General features: G+C 41.1%; 1 long non-coding RNA gene across 1 annotated transcript; it reads left to right on the top strand.

Annotated features, from left to right (window-relative positions):
• Positions 1-2126: 2126 nt before the first annotated feature.
• Positions 2127-10779, top strand: LOC113746833 (uncharacterized). Its single transcript, XR_003463153.1, has 2 exons — positions 2127-2370; positions 9560-10779. It is a non-coding gene; the product is annotated as an uncharacterized LOC113746833 (long non-coding RNA).
• Positions 10780-22396: the final 11617 nt, after the last annotated feature.

Genomic DNA, 22396 nt, shown 5'->3' on the forward strand with positions numbered 1-22396 from the left:
CTCTCCTCTTCGCTTCACAATCAGGCATTCAGCTTCTCTGTGTCAAGCCCGTTGGAGCAGATTATTTCACTGTTAGAAAATCTAATAAGCATTTAGTCTGTTTATAAAATGCCCTGTGACAGACTGCTTAATGACTAGGGGCTATTTACACGTACATGTCAGCTTTAGCATGCGGGCTAATTCATCAGCTGTCACACTGGCACTTCCATAGACTGCCCCCTGCAGCTATCTATTATAATGCTAATGTTATGGATTGAGATTGGATTGCCATTTTATTTTGATCAGCTCAAACATTCCCATAGTAATGCTGCAGCAGGCAGAGACACTTTATTACTGTAGCAGCTCAACTTAAAAGCCAAAACAGCATTGACGGAGGATAAATGAGGCGGATATAAGCTGCCTCTCATTTATATGACCAGACTAAAGATGTCATTCCCTCCCGGCGATGCAGTTTGAGCATCCCACTCTGAAGCTAATTGACAAAGGACATTTAATACCTGTACCTTAGTACCTGTCCTGTAGTGCACAATGCATACATAATCGTGTGTGTTTGTTTGTAACTCTTTTAATTTTAGTGAAGTCATTTTGTTTTTTACTTTATTTAGGGCATTAAATGGCTATTTCAGTGGTTGATGATTGTATTTTCATATGAAGAGACCTAAAACACAGGCTGAGATATCCTGCCTTTTACACAATGGATCCTATGGACTTCCCATAATTATGTCTTTTATACTTGTTATATACTAGTTTCCTGCTAAAATGTTGTCATCTTTTAGTCCAAGCTGAAAAAAACCTGCACTAACTGTGTGTAAAACTGGTGGAGTTTCCCTTTAAGATGCAGTGTGAGGTAAAATCCATCCATTATCTGTAACCACTTATCCTCATCAGGGTCATGGTGAGACTGGAGCCTTTCCCAGCTGACTCTGGGCGAGAGGTGGGGCACACCCAGAATAAGTCGCCAGCCTATCGCAGGGCATGAGGTACAATACCTACAAAAATGATTTGTTGGCTCATAAAAACACAGTTGCAGTTTTAACATTTACGTAATAAACTTTATAATATACTCTCATAGCAGAAGAAGAAGAATGATCAGTTTTATTAAGACTGTATTAAGTTCCCCTACCATGAACACCTCTGTGTTTATTGCATGTTCCCACCAGCTTACTTTATAATATAGAAGAGACTTATTGGATAAAGCTTCTGCTGTATAAAAGTGTGAAAGGTCATTGTTAGAAATTTACTGTCAGACATACAGATTAGTCTGCGATAAATATAATGAAAGAAGAAGCTACAGCTTGGTGACCCCTAACGATGCCACCATTAACAGAATAAGAAATGCAAACTAATTTCATTCACTTAATCTCGTTTCACTACAGTGGTCATCATGCTTATGATGATGTCATTTACATTAGTGCATCTTGGACCATAAGATATGGGAATATGGAATGCATTCTGCCGGTAAGACCACACACCGGAAACGTCAACATAATGAAGTACAGTCTGATGATGACAAATTGTTGAGCAGAAACACACCCCTCTGCAAAATGAGATTACTGATGCATTAGAGGTGATGTCACATGGCGAGGGCTGGTGCAGGTAGGAGGAAGTCCATATTTATACATCCCCAGTGCAGAGGAACACATACAGTATATACTGTATGTATATACAATACAATGATAACAAGACATTAATTATAATCATTTGAAGTTATATATATATATATATATATTATCTATTATATATATATATATATATATATGTAAGAACCAGGGGCGCAGATAGTGGGTGTGTCCGGTGGTCATGACACACCCACTTTTGAATGACCGTAGATCCGTCCCACCCACTTTTATGTAGCTTAACGTTTTGTTTTTTTTTTGTTTTTTTTTTAAACTTTTCTTCTTCAATCTTCTGATTCAAGCATCACGAGGAAACCAAAAATATGAATTAACATAATATTTGGTTTACTGAGGGTGTGTGCTGATGTGCATGCGTTGTGTGTAACACGCGTACGCATCAAGCAGTGAACTCGTTTGGACTGTGCAGCAAAGAGTGTGGAGTCGTCGTCGACTTTGGTTGCCACGGTTACCAACTGATCACTTGGACAGCTAGCTGCACATTCAGCACGGCATGGCATGATGAGAAGGACAACAAAAAAGCAAAAGACTATTGCGTCATTGCGTCCCCCCCAGTTTCTCAAACCTATCTGCGCGCCTGACCGGGACTAACATTTCGATTCTCCCGGAAGAAGAAACCCTACGGGTTCATGGTGTAGAAGGAACAGAGTCTTTGACGTGCTGCACCGGCCTTCCTCCGCTGCCTCTTCCTCCAGCTCCAACCCTCAGCCTAGCACAACACTGCAGTCAGAATCTGGTAAGTAAAACAATAAATTACGTCTTATGCCAACATTGAGGCAGCTTACAAGTTATACAACTCAAACGCAAATACCCAGCTAACGTTAGCCCATGTATTTTTTCATGGTAAAGTCAATAAAAAGTAAAAACTTCATAGAATTAAAATTCACAGAGAAGTTCAGACTATTTCATCCAGAAAGAACCTTGGTTAGCTTGCTCATTTAACGTAAACTTTTTTGACCCTGCCTCCTAAAAGAATCGGAATCGAGAATCAAAACGAAGAATCGGAATCAGAACTGGAATCGTTCAAATTCAAACAATGCCGAACCCTATTTATGACTCATCCTGTCAGTCTGTGTTATGTAATGTGAAAAAAAATGTGCATACGTACATAAACAATTAAATATATTATAATCACACTGCTAAAGTTAAACTAATGACAACAAACTTTTTGGTAAAACCTTTTAAAACGGACAAAATATTTACACTTGTACATCAGCTGCAGATTTATTCAAACACATTACATTTGGTCACATTGTCTCGCTCACAGTAACTATTTGCAGTTGGTAACAAAATGTTCTGCTAAATATGCAGTCTGTTACATTTTCTTCACATCAAATATTCAACTTTTCGGTCTGTGATAGTGCAGAAAAATGTGTGGAGCTCAGCAATATTTTTTTGGCAGATAAATCTCTAATCTGTTTATGTTTTGTTCAGAAGAAATGAGAACAAAGTGAGTCTCAGTTTTCACTTTCACTTCCTCTCTCTTCTGCCAGCTATGGTTTTCTTCCAGATTGTGGTCACTCGCTGACCCCCTCCTTTCCTTCAACACCGGAACATGTAATGAATTACACGGGAGCACAATCAGCCTAAAACACAGACCATAAATCTCTCCCTCTCTGAAACCCACTCTCACGCACAGCAGGATTCTTGTTGAGCTGCTGCCACACGGAAAGCTTTCTCTTCTCCGTAACAAGTGTTTGAAAAGCCCCTGGGCCTGCAGAGCTCCTTCTATACATCAACCCGACTCTAAGGGGTTGGAGGAGGACATGAAAAGCTTCTGTACAAAGAAATGTCCTCATGTTAAGCATGAAAGGATTTCCATCTGTCTGTATGCATTTGTTTGTTTTTTCCATGTGCAAGTGCACAGATGTTACCTGTCCATTTCTAAAATTACTCTCCTATTCCTGTATAAAAAATAAGCCTGTCTTTCCATTTTCGAGACCACTTGAAAATGGGAATAGTTTCATGATTGAGCCGAGAGAGAAGTAGAACAAGGGGACATGGGCTAGTTATCCACTTGCTGATGTGGGACCTTGTGTAGGGAGCAGAATATATCAGAGGCTAATCTTTCACCCTAATACAGAACTACCAGCTGTCTCCTAAGCCCCTGCAATGAAGACAGATGATAGTGAATGGCTATGATCAGTAGGAGCGGTAATTCATTTGCTAGTGTAAGGGAGTGAGAGAGAGAGAAAACAGAGCGAGTGAGGGCGTGGGCGTGTGTGTGTGTGTGTGTGAGTGTGTGTGTGAGTGTGTGTGTGTGAGTGTGTGTTCCAGCTGTGGAGCAGTGATAGAAAGGAGCGAGCCATGCTGTTTTCACAGACCATTTCCCTCGAGCGCTTTCTGTGTGCACAGCCGGAGCCTACAGAGACACCGTGAAGATAGAGACAATTATTCATATGGTTTAAAATATTCAAGGTAATAAATGAAGCAAACGGGATGACTCTGGGGTTGTAAATGTAGAGTTGGTGCTGGTAAAGTCACATTACCATTAGATTTATAAACATTATTGAAAAGTAAGCAACAGTTTGATCGCCTTTGAGCAAATCATCTCTAAAGTACGTGTTAAAATGATAACAAATTAAGTATTGGCACTCATTTAAGGCAATGCCAGTCAGTGAGCTACGTCACATTGGTCGACCACTTGTGCGTCACAACAACCTTTGAATGGATTACCATGAAATTGTACAGACACGCATGATTCTCAGATGACTAAGCCTTCTGACATTGTTGTTCATATGACTGTTCCTCTCGTGCTAACAGCAGGTCAAAAGTCCAACTTATTGAAAGTAATATCTTCAGATTTGACTTCTCTTCTTCTAGTGTCCACACTATTAGATGGATTACTATGCCATTTGGTGCAGGGCGAATTGCGTTAACTTTGGTTATCCCCTCTTAGTTTGGCACAAGGTTTGCCAACATCACATACTCATTATCATGCGCAGTCCTCCCAAGTATCAACAGCTGCATGAAAAGCATGAAATTTGAAAAATCACACTGCTTTTCTTCATGCTAAGTGACAAAAGGCCACAGATTTTATGATTACACAGCGGTTTATACGATTCACGCTCCCTGCTTGTGTTCACCACTGAGGCCTTTGTGACTTACATCGGTTTTTCTCTGCGCAGTCAAACACAATAATAACTCTTTGTAAATGCAATGTAATGTACTTGAGGAATTGTAATGAGTGTGACTGTTGCAGCGCTTTGGGATCTTTTAGAAATGATGCCCGAGGCCTTGGCCAAGATTCACACAGGCCATCTGGGTACATGTGAGGTGCAGCTGATGCCACATTACCAGTCCCTCTCTCGTTAAACAAAAAATCAAATTACTGGTTAGGAAGCAGAATGTATTTAATCTTTATAGCTAGTTGGCAACTGCAAAAGATACATTTTTAAAAAATATATATACACGGTATGCTCACAGAAAATGAAAATACATATTTATACAACATTTCTCATTTGATCTTTTGCTTGGAAGGTAATCCATGAATCCATTAAAGAGGGAAAAGCACATTTTTGGCTGCTGCGTTTATTCCCATTAATTTTGCTCATGTTTTCCTGGCATATTGATAAGACAGCGAGAGATTAACAGCCTCCCCGCGTTCACTGGGGTTTAATTCCCCTCGGAAAAACATGAATGACGCAGAACAGGAGGTTAGGTAGTTATGCAATAAAGGGAATGTGGAGTTGGGAGATGCCCTTTTCTAAATCTCCGTCTGCTCTTTGTACCCGAAGGGACATCTCAGGGGCCTGAATCTGCTGACTCATTAATGCAAGCAAGAGAATACTGCTTAGTACACACTCTATGGGATTTCCGTGGCTACGCATGCACACATACATGCACAAGCATAGACACATAAGAAATCCCCGAGCTCTGTCTCTCCCTGCCTCAAATCAAATTGAGCAGCCGCCACAGTGAACACCACAAAAACAATTTGAAAGTGGAAGTGGTGAACAATCATCAGACAACTGTGGCTGGAACACTGGTGAGAGAATCTGACACCTCGCTTCAGTACAGGCTCTCTCTGCTGCGGGAGTACACGCTGAGAGATGTACTGGAGACAAAGCAAGAGCAGGAGGCTGCAAGTGACAGAAACGCAGAAACAGAGAGATAGAAATGTTCACACATAAATTTGCATGTAGCTCACACACAATCGCACATGAACGTACAGTGTATTTTGCAGCAGCACGAAAACACTGATAAGCAGACGTGTAAATGCAGGCGGACTCTGTAAAGATGCAGCTACACATGTACAAAAAAAAACTCCTTTTTATCATCCCATCCCCCAATATCACAGCTCACACATGCCAGCATGAGTGGATTTAAATAGTGTTTTGGAAAAGCTGCCCTGACTGATGTGTGTATGTGAGCGTGTGTGTGTGGGCAGTCGTGGGCACAGCATCTTCAAAGACTCATTGTTAGTGATGATAACAAATCCCCGGGATGGGGAGCATAACCCTTTGTGCTTCATCTGCATGCATATACATTTTCTATATAGCTATGACAGATATGCGGTTATGTAATCAGCTGTGTATTGAAGCTGTCAGAGTCTTTAGCTGGCTGTGAAAACACTCTCTATACATAGATGCTTCTTTCTGTTCTTCACACACCAGGCCTACACATTCTGACTCACCAACAGCACCACGCTGGTTTTTCAACAGCGTGTATCTTAAAGTCAGGCACCCTCAGTGCAAAACTTAAGTGGCAAATATTAAAAGGAAGTCAACTTCAATCATGGAACACTGAGAAAAGAAATGCAATACAACACTGGTTAACACTGTTTTCCAGCTCCTCACCATAGTAACCACTCTCTGCTCTCTGCTGGATGTTGGGTCATAGCTGAAGGCTGAGTGGAAACGACACAAACAAATGCACTGAACTGGGAAGGACATTTAGAGTAATTTCCTTTCCTCGGTCTGTCATTTGCATTTCAAACTATGTCCTCGGGATGTGTGCATTCCAATAGGAAGTGTGTATGTTACAAATCATAGCAGGAATACAGAGAATGTCCTATATTATAGCAAAGAGCATGCTTGTCACACATTTGCACGTATGCAAATGGTCCACCCATATACTGTGCAATCACTTACATGACAATTATATGCTTACAGACCAATCAAAATGTAGCTACGCTGAATTAAAATTAATGAATCATTCTGAGAGAGAAGCCACAGCACTTTGAAGGTGATGGATATGTATTTTACTGTTTCATTATGAAAAACTCACTGCAGTGAGATGAGTTTTACCACAGAGATAGTGAGAGCGAGGTGAATATTTAGCCTGAAGGAACAACTTTTATCACGGTACAACTTGTTCCAGCGTGCTCAACATCTCCACCCACACAATACCGGGTGGGGAACACACATACATACAATATGTACACATACAAAAAGACATCAAGCCAACATCACAGATTTAGAAATACAGTTTCTATTTCTCCACGGGACCTCTTTGTACAAGGCAAAATATTTTATTTTTTTCATCCTCCTCGGCTCCTCCTGACTTTCTTTCCTCCTCTGCCTCCTCCGCTTCGTCCTCTTTCTTTTCTCCTTGGCTTATTTTTCTTTTCCACAGTTTGCATCCATGATTTTTATTCTTTCCCTCACAAGAACCGCTTCTCATCATGATACAAAACAGGTGAATAAACAAAACTGTTCACATGTGAATGAGTGTATCGCGCTGTACTGCAAGTGCACTAAAATTATACTCACGTATTGACCAACTGCAAAAAAAAATAAAAAATACTATCACAAACAGTATTCATGAATAAAAATTAGTTCCTGCAACACTCTGTTTGAAACACAATGTTGAGCTACAAAGAAAGTTAAAGAATAACTAGTGGAAAAATATTCATAAAACATAAAGTAAGTAAAACTATTTTTTTTATTAGCCATTATTATTTTTGACTCACTAACAAAGTTTGGGATTGCTTAGAAAATTCCATGTTTTCAAAAGAAAAGCAATGTGCCCATGAAAATAACATCAAATTGACCAGAAATACATTGCAAATAGGGTAAATGATGCATTTTAAATGGCTAACATTAGAAACACCTTTTGCAATCATGGCAGCATAGCTGATTAAAGAAGCAATAAAACTGGCCTTCTTTAGACAAAGCGAATGTCTGGAGCATCAGCAATTGTCGGTTCCATTACAGGCTCAAAATGGCCAGAAACAAAGAACTTTCTTCTGAAACGTGTGAGTCTATTCCATGTGAGAAATTGCCAAGAAACTGAAGATCTCGTGCAATGCTGTGTACTATTCACATCACAACAGTGAACAGTGCAAACTGGCTCTAACCAGGACAGAAAGAGGAGTGGGAGACCCCGGTGCCTAACTGAATAAGAGGACAAGTACATTAGAGTATCTAGTCTGAGAAACAGACGCCTCACAGGTCCTTAACTGGCAGCTTCATTAAATAGTACCAGTGTCAAGAGTGAAGAGGTGACTCTGGGATGCTGGTCTTCAGACTGGCCAATAAAAAGAAAAGATTAAAGCACAGCTCAATCTGGAGCTGTGCTTTGGGTGCAAGAATTATTTAAGGAAGAAGCAGTCAGCTGGTATTCTGTCTGTAATGAATAGTAGCAAAGTAACAAATGGAGGATTCTATGATTAAAGCCAAGTCTGAAGGAAACAATTATTATTTCAGTTAAAAGTAAAAAAATATTTCTAACCTTGTCAGTGGATATATTCCCTATACATTTTTGCAATATGTCCTATTAAAACTAATTTCTTGTTTGTTTTCATGGAAAATGTGGAATTTTCTAAGTGACCCCAAACCTTTGAATGGTAGTGTATATGCAGTGTATACTGTAGCAGAGATAAGCTGTTAAAGCTTTATATATTATACTTTTGGATTAGTTTAACAATCATTTACCAATACATTGTATTTTTTAAGAGTTTGTAAAGTCTTGTCTGCAAAGTGGCATGGTGCTATAAAAGTCCAAGTATCTTATATTTTCTCTCGGCTACAGGACTTCAGTAAATAAATATACCTGCTGTCCACGACTAGAATAAATCCCGCCAGTATGCGTTTTCACTGCATAACTGTATTTGGCAAAAACACAGAATTAAATCAGGGGTGGATTCAGAGTAGATGGCTAATGGATAACCTCTTTGATAGCTGCCAGTCTATGAGTTGGGGTGGAGGGCGGGGGGTGGGTGTTTCTCATACCCTGAGAGCTTCGCTTCCATTAAAGTAATTAGAGGGTAATTTAGGATGGGGACACTGCTATCCCCACTTGTGCCAGCCCTCACACAGACCTGTTGCTAGGAAACCCAACAGAGGGCCTGTAGGAGGACTCTCAAAAACAAACCAGCCTTGTGCCTGATAATCAATCCCCTGCATCATGCAAGGTATCACTGAATGAAACGCTGGCAAATACAGACATGTTAATGTGATGGGACAGTTATAAAAGCGCACCGAAGGCGTAAATAGCTTTCCCCACAGGCGGGGAATCGGATTTGAGGGCTGAGAGATGGTATTAAATTCATCATATATATGGTTTTATTTGATCCAAGGTGAAATATATCCATTTCAGTAAGCCAGGTTAAAGGGGCAAGGAATGTCGAAGGAAGCTATGAATAGACGATGACGCATGATGTGCTTCCTTTGTGTCTCCATAGGAGTGTTATTAGTGCTACTGTATATGGTGCCCTATGTGTATCCATCCCAGTAATGATGGAGCAGCACGTTGGTAATTATGGAGAAGAGGGAAAGACATGGGTTAATTATCACACATAATGAGATGAGATGTTTGTTCCTCACACATCTTTTCAATCTCTCTTCCTCACACTACCTCTCTCTCTGCATCTGACCATTTGCCTCCCTCTCTCGTCCTGCCCTCTCTGTCAGACTCACACTAATTATTATACATTTGCTTTGCCTAATTGCTGATTCTGCCGTCTTTGTGAATTCCCACAGGCATGTGGAGTGAGAAGTCCCGCAGGCCTGGACGGCTACTGGCTGCACTGAGGGCTAGATAAGAACAGGGAGTGCAGAGCAAGACCAGTGAGAGGACAGAGTGTGACAGCGTGGATGTCGGATGGATGGAGCAAAGGCAGAGTAGTCTCCTTGAAGAAAAATAAAGAAAGTTATGTTTTCATCAGGATATGATTCAGTTGATCGACGGCAACAATAACTCACAGGGCACAAGTCTAAAGTCAGACCTGTGATGTTATGACGGCTTTTCCTGATGAGGGATTACCAGCCACCGCACAGTAGCTAAAACAACAGGGTATTTAGCACATGTCAGGGCATGGTGAAGGTGACACACACACATTACAGACATACACAAAATAATCCCTAACTCAGACTGCACTGTCTGTGAGTCATAGCAGTACTCTCATAGCTTTGCATAATGTACCATACTCCGAAGATCGTAGTTGTACACCCACTCGGTAACCCTGAAAAGTTCTCTGCAGCCGTCTATGACATGGAGCCCTGCTACAGTGATCTTCATTCTGCAGCAGGCACATTTATATAATAATCTTCTGGTAATGTAGTCACTCATGTCATAGATGACAAGCTATAACCATCATAAGTGGGCCATTGCATCCCTTTGCTGAAGTAATGCCTTTAATAGTCTGTCTTTTTTGCGTGTGTAGACATCTAAATCTTTCTTTTTTTTTCCCCCTCCTGCGTGCCCCCTCCTTTCAGTGTGTCGGTATGGATTTTTCTGTGCATGTGACTCTGTAATACAAAAGCGGGTTTCTCTGCATAGAGCACATTTTTGATTTTTTTTCCTTCACATGCTGTTAGGGTGTCAGAATGAATGATATATACAGTACACTGCTGACTGTCAACTACCAGGATGTGCACAGCTATAAATGTGCTTTGTGAGGTGAATTTCATGTGCGAGATATAACCCACGATCCCTCATCTTCGACAATGCGTTTCGTCCTACTGTCAGTCTTTAATGCTGACCAAAGCCCCCAGGGTAACAGCTATGCTAGTGGATTATTGCTATGAGTTCTGCTGCCTGTTTTATCTCATTTTATCTTGTAAGTGCTGTGTCCACCTTTGTGGCTGTCATGTAGCAGAAGATCAAAGCAAAATGAAGTATATTCGCTGCTCAGATCATGTTGTACTCTCACTAATTACAATAAGAGTGTGGTATTTTATGGTAATAACTGAAAGGTTGTTTTCGGGATTCAACACCTGGAATAAAAAACGTCTCTCAACAAATTTTCTCTCTATTTTATAAATGAATTCATAACCAGCTTCTGATAGTCAACCGTACCTCGGAGGCAGTGTATCTGTGTCTTTATGTTTGTGATCATATGGGTGTTTGAGGTGTATTCAGTCAAGTGTCTCCTTCATGCTCTACACACCATTCAGCATGTCTGAGCATCTGAAATGATGTTCATTATCCACCTGTAATTAAACATGTCACATACCTGCTGAACAAAATGTGTGAGCTGCTATCAAAAGTTACAGGATGCAGCTGTGCATGTTCGTGTATGGGGCTATTTTTGCGTGTTCATGTACATACCATAGAGACGGTGTGCGTACACATATCTAGCCCCTCATGACTAATCCGAGAGTCACACTTGTCGACCTGTTTTTTCCTTCGTTATCACAGCAGACGGCTCAACGTCTCACCTTGTTCCTTTTATCTGTTTCTCCTTTCACATGTCTAGCCTCTAACTGGGAGGTTATGTACTCACACAGCAAATATGGCGAAAATAGAAAAGAAAACATTTGTGCGGATAGAGTGTTATATCTTGTTCCTGATTCGACCTAATCAGAGAGGAGGACGCGGCCTCAGAGTTGAGTTGAGCACACAGGAACACGTACATATGCGTATATGTACATAGAACCATGATGAGCACTATTTATATTAGTGTGATTGTGTGAATCTGTGTCTGCTCACATATCCCTGTAATGTAACGGTTAAATCTCTCCCATGGAAACTCACTTTTTCTGTCTGGGAATTTCCCTGTTTGTTTTTTTTTCACTTCTTTCTTTTATTTTCAGAATGTCAGACTGATTCACGGAAAGAAAGAAATGTACAAATCTACCATGTTCTGCACTCTCTAGATTTCTGTACAGTATGTATTGCCTGTTTCTGTGCTACAAATGCACCAAATTTGGAAAGAAATTTCCTCCTCCTCTATTTATCTATCTTGTAGAGCTCCCCACTCCTATAGCAGCAACAGCAGAGACCTATCAGGAAAATGGGTTTAGTAGAAAGAAGATCCACTACCAGCCAGTGTTTCTACATATAAATACATTGTGACTTGTGTGTGTGTGTATAATGAAATCTGGAATGTGCCAAAAATAAACAAAAACTCATTAGCAGCCAAGGTGTACATGCAGTGCAGGTATACTGTGTGTGTGTGTGTGTGTGTGTGTGTGTGTGTGTGTGTGTATGTTTTTGTGTGAGGGCAGTTGGACAACTGAACAGCTCTGTGGCCTTGTGTAAGACACGGTGAGGTAACACATGGGAAGCCGATGGGCTCCACTGACTCTGATTACTTTTTGTGTGTGTTTTTTGGTGTGTGTATTTTGTGGGCAAAGTCCAATGAGGTGATGTCACACTCCATTATTCTTAGATAGCTCTCACAAGAGTGCATTCATGTGTACGTGTACGTGTGTGTGTGTGTGTGTGTGTGTCTGTGTGTGGTCTCCTGGGAGAGCCTGTCAGGATGGACCGGAGGCCGGTGCTAACAGAGCATGGGAGCAGAGACTCAGCAGTGTTTATATTACTGAAATGGAGAGGTGGTAGAGAGGAAGTAGATTTAGGCCACATCTCTCTCTAAAGGTCCCTGTCACATTAGAGAAGCTCCATTGTCTGCCCTGTAAAGGTAAACGTCATTACAATGAACTATTGTGTTTGGCTTTTAAAATGAAAAGTCATATCCCGAGAGAGCTCAACATCGGCCTTCTTCTGCTACAGGTAGAATAAATAGAAATATGACTTTTTAAACCTTTGTCAGATACTATTTGTTGTGGGTGCTACAGGGCTACAAAGATAGGAGGGGGCTGAAATCGAGTGTAATCCAATGGGATAGGAAAGAACAGAACAGGATAGGATACAAGGACACAAGCATACACTGACGACAGTTGACATCAGAAAGCAGGACTGGATCGGATTGAAAAGAAAGATTTTAGGACAGGATTAGGAGAGATGCCAGAAACAAGGATAGCAGGTGTGCTTGTTCAGCTTTCACACAGGTTCACACATGCATGTGTGAGAGTTTGAATGCACCAGTTTGTTTGGAACAACTCATAGACCGTCTAGATATGAGTCATTTCTTCACACCTGGTTCAGTGTGATAAATGCCTAGATTCTTTCTGGAGTGATCCACGACTTGTAATCATTACGAGGGGAAGACACTAAAACAGATTATTAGACACCAGCGACTCCAATAATCGACTCACGCTGGATGATGTCAGCGCCTCTGTAGGGAAACTGGCAGAGGGATGATGTCATGGGCTCAGCGCTAATCATGTCCGAGGCTCCACATTGGTGTCTGGGAGCCTGATTGGATTGGTAACAAGCACAAAAGATGATGTCATCCATCTCATTTGGCACCAGTCCAGTTGTGCCATGGGCACTGCCTGTGTGAATGATGAACTGTGCTAATAGCAACACTGTTAGAGCTGATGCTTAGTGACAAGGAGAAAGCCTGACAGAAGAAAGACAGAAGAGAGCTAAACAAAACGAGAGTTGCTTTAGCTGGTGAAGTAGCTGCCTCCCGGCTATTTTTTGACCTGTTCTGGTTGGTTTTAAATCTAAGACTCTATCTTTGATAGTGCAGGCAGAACTGTGCTTCAGTGTGTGGCAGAGTGGAGAAATAATGTTATTGTGAATCATGGACAGGCCCTCACAGGCACTGGCCTGGTTTTTATGTCAGTTAATGCTCTAGACAGAGAATAGTGTGTAAGATTGGTGTTGAGCAGAGTGCGATAGACTATGAGACACCGTTAGAAACATAAACGAACACTCGCTGTACACTGTTTGTCTTGTATCTCCGTCATTTGCCATGGGAAGTGTAGGATTGACGGAGTCTCACCTACCCCCTCCTCTCTGCAGCTCTCTCACCAATCTGAGGTGACAGATATGGAGACAGAGTGTTTCAGCGGAGAAAACCCATCGGTCACCCTGGCAACAAGAGAGGTAGGAGGAGTATTATCCAGCAGAGACACGGCACAGGCCTGTCAATCACACCGCCTCTTGAAGCCTCTGGTTGTGAAGTGAGAGGATGGAGAGATCAATATGAAGGTTAGGCCAAACAGGAAGAAGAAGTGTATAGAGACAAATATGTGAACATAAGGAAGATAAAACCATGAGTGATGACGGGGGTAAAGGTTTATTGTCAGCCCGCTGTTAATTCAGGTGCACCTTGACAGCACTGAGTGCATCACAAGAAAAGTTGTTGCAGTCCCAGTGACACGCTGGTCAATCTGTTATTTTAGAAATAAGCACAAAATAGCTTCACTTTGAAGTCTTCAAAAGCAGCTCAGAGATTCTTGAATAAATAGTATTTGGATCAAAACTGACTGTTTTAGTATTGCCTAGTATAAAAGCTCTTGAAGTTGTAAATCTGACAAATATATTGCTTGCATTATATGCAAGTGAAAGAAAAGGTATAATAAAAATGTTATTCTTCAATGTGAAGTGGTGAGACGGCATACATTCAAAGGATACAACCTGATAAAAAGACAGAAGATGAAGATGAATAGAGATTTAGTGTGCTGGGGAAAGAAAAAGAATGTAATCAGTAATAGCATTCAATATGAATATAAAAGGTTCAGCACTCTAAGTGCATCCTGCACCCCGTTGGTCATCCTTTAAGCCTTCATGCTGAAAAGATTTAATTGCAGAGTGAGTGACAAAGGTCATATAGAAGAAAGAGGGAACACGTCATTCACACATCCCAGTGAGATCCAGGCATCCGTGAAAATCTCTAATAGCTTTAGAGTGCTGTTTATCTTACACAGACGTTTATTAAACATACAGTTTACTCCATGAAAATATCTACATGTTCCTAACACCTGTCAGACATTCATCGATCACACAATTACTTAATTTGCGTCACAGCTTCTCACAGTTGTCAAGAGCAGAAGACACAACTGAGCGGACAAAGGTCGCAGGAAACAATGGAGCTAGTCGAGCAGCAATGGTCGATTTTTTTCTTCTTTTTTTTCGCAGTATAAAGGAATCTTTCAGTGGCAGTGCTGACTCTTTATCATTCAGCCTTCATCATATTACCTCTAAAACTATCTTCACCTCAGCCTCAGTTGTATTTTGTGTCCAGCAAATGGTTGCATGCTATGACGTGTTGCCATGTCAGCATTAGTATTTAGATATTTAGATTTAAAGCTTCTCTGCCTAAAGCCTAGCCCACACATACACAGGGTTTTTTTTAAATGCAGAGAAAACCTTTTTTTTGCATTTTGCATTTTGGCCTTTCCTCCTCATGCAAACTTTGTTTTTACTGAAAACTGACCTTTCCATGGTGGTTCAACATGGTGGCAGAAGTGTCACGGTCGATCCGTTCCTCCTCCTACCTGATCAGATCTGTGTATTTGCAACACTTAGAGGTGACAAGATAGCTCGCTTATTAGCTAAAAATTCCTTCCTTCCCTTATTATTCGGTATTAGCAATGATCGCATTAATATTTAAGAAAACTATGGCATCACTTTTGCTAACCTCTGAAAATTTGCCACTAAATATAGTGTATGTGTATGTCTCATACATACATACAGTATATGCCTATTAACATATAAGTTATCATATCAGAATACTTTATATGACATTAAAGTTGTACATGACATTAAAGAAACTACTGTAATAACATGCTGAATTAAACATAGTGTTTTTTCTGTAACTGAAGTAGATAATGAGTGAGCCATTTTACTTCCATCTCATCTCAGAAAATACACTTCTATTGACGATGTTTTTAATAAAAATAGCACCGTTGCATAGCAAGCAAGGGAGGTAGCAGTGTTGCCGACAAACCTTCAGTGATAATAGATCCTTAAATAGATCTTCTCCCTCCCTTTGTGGATTAAAACATATGTTTTTACCTACTGCTAAAGATTTTTCTCTACATTATTCATATGTACGTACGTATGTATAAGTCATATGAATATGTATTACACATATGGCTTATAAGCTATATAAACAGTAAGTGGGCAGTAAATCCCATTACGTTGTTACATCAAAATTCAGATATGGTTTTGTTGAAGAATTGCCGACCATGTGAAGGCAGCTTTAGTATCAGGGTGTCTCTGATGAAAGCAAAGGAATGTTTCGTTCTGAGTGTCAGGCCATTTATTTCATGTATCTGTATTATATTTGCAAAGAATGGCCGCCACTGTGACATACAGTGTGTGCTCTTAAGCCTTGGGAGATACATGACGTCAGAACCAAAAGCTGTCAACATGGATTCCTGCAGCTTCACAGTGACCTTGTATGAACCAATCAGTCCTTTATCCTTTCTCTCCATCTCAGTGTCAGCGCAAGACATGACACATGTCAGAAACTGTCAGGCACAAGCATGTCAGAGCAGCTCAAATAAAACACACTGGTGCCCTGAAAATCATTGTATGCACAAGCAAACAAGAGAAAAGATTCATGAGGCTGTCTGACAAACGAGAGTACACATTTTCTCCACTTAGTCCTGCTAAATATTGCAGCTGACATGGATTCGGATCAGTGCTGTTTCAGCGTCTGTGTCTTTGATGAGGAGCACGGCGTCATCTGAAACGTCAAATAATCCTCAACAAGAGTCTGAAATCAGCTGAGCAACATTGTAACCCTGAAGATTCCTCAGCTTAAATGAATATTTCATACAAAGTGTCTAGGATAACAAATCTGAAACCCTATGTCCTCCAGCTCGGAGCACATTTCCTTCCTCTGTGTAGCCATGTAATCCCCTGTACCCCGCTGATCCCACAATCACAAGGAGAGTGGAAAAAGCCTGTAGCCCATGGAAGAAGCTCCATCTTGTGCAGACCCCTTCACCTTGGGAGTCCTGCAGCAAATATGAGGATTATAAACCCTGCTTGAAAGCGCAGCTTGTGATTGGCATCCTGGCCTGCTGCACGGCAAAAATGCCATTAATTACATCTTCTGCACTGATGGAATAGCAGGGGTAAGTGCTGTGTGGGAGGATGAGTCTGTGAATAGACGCATGTCATCACAGTCTCCTCTGGTTGTTAATGACAGGTGGTGGCATGTGCAGGTGTGGAAAGAAAACTCAAGATGATAAAGCTTTCTCATACACCCCCTCAGACGCACGCTATGGAAGGTTAAAGGGGTCACACTGAATCACCACGACCTCTTCTAACAGGGTCGCTTTAAAAAAAACAATTGCAGACACTTTCTTCAATATTAGCAACAGACTCACAGACACCTTTAACTGAAGGGCAGCTACTGTGCCAAGTTAATACATCGCCCTCCGAAGTACCAACAATTTATCAAGCTGTAGCTCAGAGTGATGGGAGGAAGGAGAAAGGCTAAAATACCCACAGTGTGCTCAGCATGTTTCTGTACAACAAACATAGCCCTCTTACACACATATAAGGCAACAGTAGTTTATATCTAATATATCTTATATCTCTCCTGAGTGGCAGAGAGTCAACATGGATGGTTCCAAAGACATAAAAAAACTAAGACACGATGCCCCAGAAACTAAATATAACCTAGATTTAGAAGATAGAGAAAGTTTGGACTGTCAAAGTTCTGACATGTCAGAAACTAACTGTATCTTTGCTTGAGCTCTATAAATCGTTCATGTCTAAATAAAGTTTCTAAATGAGGATATGCGCAAACAGTTATATCGCATGTATATCTGCATAATTGAGCAAACCATAATTTTAAGAAAACAACAGTGTATTGAATACAGTGATGGTTCAGGCATAGTGACGTTACCATACGCATGGCAGACCTTTGGATTTCTCCACGCATCAAAATGTAATGTGTGCATGGGGCTTTGATACTAGCAATACTTGATAAAAACTGAGTAAACTGTGGATTAAAATGTTTCTTGCTTTAACATAAGCTGCAAACGTTCCCCTGACTGATTGAAGAAATTTGTTGAGCAACCTCATCCCATTCGTGAAAGTAATACATTTGTTTGCCTGACTTTATCTTGTGACACAAAGTTTGACAATAGAAACAATAAAGCATAAGTTTCATCATGTTGCCTGGGTTAGGTCAGACTGAAAAAACATATACTGTATGTAATAGAGAATAGGAAGTGGGAAAGATTCTTTCTAGAGCGGCACAGCTATTTTTGGAAGACGGCATTATTTGTCAATATGTCAGAAAGGATGTTCAGCATAAAAACACAAGATCTGCCACCTTACATTCACAGAGAGAGAGAGAGTGTGCAGAGTGTGCAGTGTAAATCGTGTTAACATTACACCATAAAGTTGTATCAAGTGACAGTGTTTACAGACTATGTTGAAACTGAAGTTAATTGAAATTAAACACCGTGTTTGAACACGACAGACTACCAAGCTAGCTGGCCGGTGATGGTGTGGGTGTTGGTAAAACGGCCGACTTGCTGTTGATGATGTTGCATTCTTCTTTTTCCTTTATTTTCAGTTCCTTGGTAGGATGCTGACTTTTCGTCTGAGCTTTGTAGCTTTAGCTGCAGCCTTTTAACAAAATATATATCAAATAATATCAGAATAATTTGGTTTGAGACTTTTCAACCAATTTGTTAAAAGTTGCTCACTAGCTACAGTAGGCACAATAAAACCTGCTCACAACAGTTGCAATGAAGTCGGCAATGATGATTGCCAGTTTGGACTGAGGAACCTGTGAATGTATGCCTTGATGCGAAATCAAGGACTCGTTTCAAAAATGATGAAAACTCTTGAGTAGTAAATCTTCATTGTAAACTGCATATGCCCTGTGCAAGAAAAGAAATCTTGACAGGCATAACAACAGAAAAGGGCTTAGCAACAGTCAACAGTCACTTTGGTAATGACTGGAAGTCAAGTGACATGTTTGCTTCATTCAAACAAAAAGCGTAAAAACATTACGGTCCAATGGTGTGGGGTTGGTATTAACACCATCTGGGTATAAAACAATGATATAAAAGGGTCATATACTTGTATTACATCCATCCAGATCGTATTATCAGGAACTTCTTTGTCTTTGCCTAGAACACAGTATTCTGGTTTTGTGGGTCTCTCGGGCCTTGTTATTGTGTCTGTTCATTCCTCACCACTTTCCAGATTTGCCAGCCAGAGGGGGGCCTATGGCTGAGAGTGTCCCTTTCCTCCTCAACCACCACAAAAGAGCGCTCTCGTTTTGCCACCTCTTTCTGTTTATCCCCCTCTTCTGAAAGGGGGGACATGGGACGGGTGGCGTACATACTGAGCCATTTGCCAAAGGAGACTGAGAGGCGCCTGGGTAAAAGAGGACTGATTGGCCAGCGTGGCAGACTAGACGTGGACCTGGCACTAACAACGCTTTGGCCAGCGTTGCTGCTTCACAAGTTGCAGTGGACCAATAAATGACAGACAGCAAAGGTCTCTCAACTCTTCCAGAAGCAAAGCCTCCAGCAATCTGTCCTGTGAAGTCGCTGAGTTCCCTATTCAAGCTTTTCAATGTAGCTATCTCTCTCCTGAATGCCTCTTCTCTTCTCTCTTTTTCCTCCCACTCATCCTCTGGCAACTACTTGTCTGTTCATCCTGTTGTGCACAGGGGAAGTTTTGCTGAACAGTCTCTACCAGAACACCCTCATGTTACATCATAAGCCTTTCTCCTTGAATGTTACAACCATTTTTTCCCACATACAGCAGGATTAACAGGGTCTAACTACACAGCACAGTGTGTTTGTAGCATTAGACTGAAAACCTAATTTGTTTAGTAGAACGTATAGCCCCATTTAAAAGTGATTTATATTCGTAACAAATGCAAAAGCAATTTCATGTTGTTTTGGTACAGTGGCATAAATAATGAGTATGCTCTTGGCAAGACATGTTGGGCCCTGCAGGAGAGCCAAGGAAACAGGGTTGTTAGAGAAAGACAGAGAGAAAACAGACAGAAAAATTTAAGAGCTACTGGAAGCATATAAAAATCAGAGCACTGGTCCTAAAGGAAACAAAAAAACAACTCTTCAGTCTTTGGATGAAGATGTGAAGGTGTTGAGTCAGTCAGCACCCATAAAGGAGACACGTGTATGTAACAACTCAACCTTTGTTGCAGTGTTTGGTCTAACTGAGATTGCGTAACCACTTCTATAAAAATGGATTTGTCATTTTTTGGGGGGAGAAAACTGTATTTGTGAGAGCAGCATTCCCATCTATAGTGGTTGCTATGGCTTGATTTGATCTGTAACTTTCAAGTTTATTAACAGCGTACTTCTCTGGGATGACGTTCCCTCACGACAGGACCAAGCAACAGCTTCTGGTAACAGCACAATGTGAGTGTTGACTGCATGCAAATGATTCTGAGAAAAGAGAGAGAGAGAGTGTGGGGGGGCAAACAAAGTGTGAGCGCTGCAATCAGCATCTGTAGCTGATACTGTTGCAACACCTTCTTTATATAATGTGAGGCCTGTGAGGAGAGAGTGGAGAGCAGAGGCGATGTGAAACATTTGAATGTGCCTGTGTCCGCTTCCTCTGCTATTCTAGAAAAGCTGTTTGGAAACTATAACAAGAGCCCTTCTCACATGTGCAGGGGCAGCACAGCGCTCTGTTGTGCAATCATTAGTTGAGGCTTCTGTTCAAGTGACTACACACAGAGGAAGAGTATGAGAGTGAATGTCAGTGTGCCACGTGGTTCCTCATATGATGGTATATGATGGATGAGTCATGACTGTGTCTGTATGTGTTTGTGTTATTATTATTCACATCTGTCATATCGCTATAGAGACTCACCCTTCCAACTGGGGAATAAGACGTTGTTGTCAACACAAGCATTAAGTCTTTTGGTTATCTGGTTGTGGTCAGGCATTTAACAGTAATTACATTTTGGATGTTAATTCTGTTCATTATTAATTATGATAACATTGTTCACACTACGTTGGTTGCTGAAAAAGTTCAACAGGGTGAAAAACAAAAGTAGTCATTCACGTTTTAAACAAGCCTTCATGTTAGCCAAAGTTATTTGGTATACAAAACAATGGGGATAAAACTTTTATTGTGCTTTATAGATCAACAATCTGCTTCACCTTTCTGTGACATTTCAGGTGTGCTCACTTCAGGTTTAACCTGCAGATAAAAATACAATTTTACTGTTTTTACCTGACGATGTGGCAGCTCCATCACTCATCTGGCATCCCTCCACAACTGATGCACGTGTGCAGATTTTGGGCCTGAAAAATTGCATTTGATTCTTTTTGTTTACAGTCTGATCATCGTGCAACACTATCGTCAGACAAGAGAGTCAGTATTGAAAAATGTGCAAAAGTTCAATCAATCCAGTGTTTACGTCTACATCCCATGATTTCCACAAAATCTTTGGATGGAAGCGATACTAGAGAGAATGTTGTGATGATGGAATAACTCATAAATAAGGCCTGGTTAGGTTGGACTTACATCATGAGGTGCAAAACTGTGTAACACTACAAACAAAAAGATCGGGCTGTGTTTTTTGCCTCGTTCGACATCTTTTGTGACGACGCTGCATTCACAATCATAGTAAATACAACGTGATCGTAGCCAGCAGAAATGATGTCACAGCTCTAAAAAAGTGGAAATAATCAGAGTTACTCTTTAAAGGTTCAGGTAAGTCTCCATGGAAAGAATGTGACAAGCGACAAAAACAAGTACAAGAGCATTTGAGGTTGAGTGCAAGAGTGAAATAGCTTGCGTGCATGCTTGTTAAGTTTAAGACCTCACTGTAGCAGGACCCCCTGCACCTGCTTCAGTGCCTCTGTGTGTGTGTGTGTGTGTGTGTGTGTGTGTGTGTGTGTGTGTGTGTGTGTGTGTGTGTGTGTGTGTGTAAAAGAGAGAGAGTTCATCTCTGTCCTCTGCTGCAATGTCAGAGCCATCTTTTCCCTCATCCAGCGGGCCCAGCAGCAGCAGGCGTCAAAGCTCCGGGGACAGCAGGTCACACACATCCCCTCATGGCCCGACAAGGACCTTTACCACTGTGCATCTCATCCGCTTAATTATTTCTCCCTCTGTCTGTCTCTCCCTCACTTCCCTTCAAATTAATTACTCCCCTCCAATAACTTACCTCTCAGCCTAGCAATGACAGCGGCAGCCAGAGTAATAAAACCAAGCAACACCCTGCTCCCTTAACCCATCATTCCAGCTTCTCATCTCCATTCAGTGGGGACGTTTTGGACGTTCCCTCATTGTTGTTTTCAAATTACTCTAATGCAAATAATTAACTGCAGTTTTAATGGAAATACAGCCTGGCACTGAATGTCTCATTTCCATATTCAGAGATGGCCCTTTCATTCAGGGGTCACGATTAGAGAGTGTCACTCAGGATGGAAGAGGTTTTGCTTTCGGGATTACAAATGAAACAAGTGCCCATTGTTTCTTGTAATGTGCCCATGAATGTTTGGCCTGAAGCTTGTGTATGATGGGATGACTCATTTTGCCAACCAAAGATGAACAATTTGAATGATAAATAAACAATCCTGCTTGCCATTCATATTGGATTTAAAAATCAGCCTGGCTTTGCCAGGATTCAGAGGCCCGGTTGTGACTACACTGACTGCATTTTTCACTGTCTTTGAATGTGTGTAAATCCGCCAGGTGAAGTGAATAAGGACACAATCTATGGTCCTGTAAAACCAGAGACAGTACTGCCTGAGGCAAGAAGATCTGGG

This window comes from Larimichthys crocea, chromosome I, assembly GCF_000972845.2.
Source record: "Larimichthys crocea isolate SSNF chromosome I, L_crocea_2.0, whole genome shotgun sequence".
Classification (NCBI taxonomy): domain Eukaryota; kingdom Metazoa; phylum Chordata; class Actinopteri; family Sciaenidae; genus Larimichthys; species Larimichthys crocea.